We start from the raw sequence: 1,888 nt of genomic DNA, 5'->3' as shown, positions 1-1,888 counted from the left end.
AGTGTGGTCTAGAAATTAGATGCGAGGAATGTAGGAATTGGCCCAAGGCCTTTATGCTTAAAAGCATCAGATTTAGGAAAAGGAGGGAAGGAGATAAATTGCAGAAGCAATTAGTTAGGTCAGGTCATAAACCTGTCTTTTTATACAAGTAAATTACTAGGTAATTACATGGCTATTGGTTCGGAACATATGACAGCTTAAAAATTCAAAATTTGCACGTCGGCGCTTCTATCATTTGTGTGTAGGTGACAAGGTCCCGCCCACTATCCGGGACTTAGAGGAACAACTTAGCATAGAGCTCAATTCGTTTCCTTCTGGCTTCCAATCAACATCAGGAGTTTTTCCGCAGCTGCTTCATCGCTTTTTCGGATGTTTATTTGCCCGATCTTGGTGAAGTATTCATAATTTGTTGTTGTTGTGGCTTTCAATCATTTGTGAATTGTTTTTGTGGTTAACTTTGGGGATTTCTTTAGTTAACATGTTGGATTCTAGCTCATCTGGTATTTACTTCTGTTCTGATGGTTGTAAAACTAGGTTAACCAAGTTTTCTTATGATTCTCATACTAAATGCACTAAATGCAGGGGGGCAAGAATGTAATAAGGATAATACTCGCATAGAGTATCAGAATTGGGCGGATAAAAAATGGAAGACCTTAAAATCTCTAAATATTTAGATAAACTTGAAAGAGATAGAAAGAGGAAGGTAGCCCTTAGGCTATTACAGAATCTACTCCTTTAATAGTATAATGGATGATAGAGCTGTTACTCCTCCAATTCCTCCTGTTTCTCCTATCCTAAGTCCTCTTACTTTACCACTTACTCCAATCCAGGTTCCCATGATTCTGCTTTCCACACCATTGCCAGCCTCGAATCAAGGTTCAGTGAGAAGTTAGGATTATTGCTCCTAGACGAAGGTCCCTGTCCCGCTCCCCCCCCAAGGAAGAAGACATACCAGAGGTCCAAGCGAAGCTGGTGAGGTTTACCAACGGGCAGTCGCCCCCTCGGTTGAGCCTGTTGTTCGTTCCCAGGCTTCGACTAGGTGCCATTGGAAAGGCACTCCAGTGCATCAACTTTCCTCCGATTCGGAAGCTTCCAGCTTGGACAAGAAGCGCCCGTATTGCTACCCTGCCTCATCGTGCCTGCTCAAGAGACATGCGGAGCTTGGCGATACCTCTCCTTTGGCAGTCAAGAGGCACAGGGAGGTTAGCCCGCTACCTTCCTGCAGCTTTCAGGACTAGTCTGCTTCTCCAGTTCACCCTTGTCACTCGTTGGGAGACAATCCTGAGCGCTACAAGTTCCCAAAGCGCCCGACTTGTTGCAAGCACCCAGTGCCCACTGTCTCGTGCCTCACTTCCGCTTTTGAGCACCCAGCGCCAACAGCTGAGGGCCCGGCGACATCTTCCAGATACCTGGCGCCTTCCTCTCATTCGCCACCATCATCATCGGCTTAAGAGGATCATTTGTTAGTCTCACTCAGCAACAGTTGACAGAGCTTTTGGGGTTGTTGAAGAAAACTTCTACATTTCCCCGTGACAAAGACTTATCCTTGTTCAGAATGTGGTACCCTCTTCAGCATACTCGTCTCTTTTGAGATTTATCCTGGATAGCTTTCCAGATTTCTTTGTTCCTGGTGCTCCAACTTCTCCAGCTTCTACCTTCCTCATGAGGAAGCAATCTTCGGAGTGTACCAAGCTGCCTAAATTAGTTCTTTCCTCTTCATGAGGAAAGCTCTCCGAGAGGTGCATGACTGGCTGGCCTCTAAGAGAGAGCAACTAATGAAGGTGAGGTACTCATTCTATACCACCAGGGAAGCTCCTTCCTTGAAAGTCTCTGCCTCCTCCCAGGGGACTTCTCTGGTCTAGTAGATTCAGCTTGTAGAACAGCCTTT

The sequence above is a fragment of the Macrobrachium rosenbergii genome, chromosome 47 (assembly GCF_040412425.1).
Source record: "Macrobrachium rosenbergii isolate ZJJX-2024 chromosome 47, ASM4041242v1, whole genome shotgun sequence".
NCBI lineage: Eukaryota > Metazoa > Arthropoda > Malacostraca > Decapoda > Palaemonidae > Macrobrachium > Macrobrachium rosenbergii.
Note: the sequence above shows the minus strand (reverse complement) of the source record.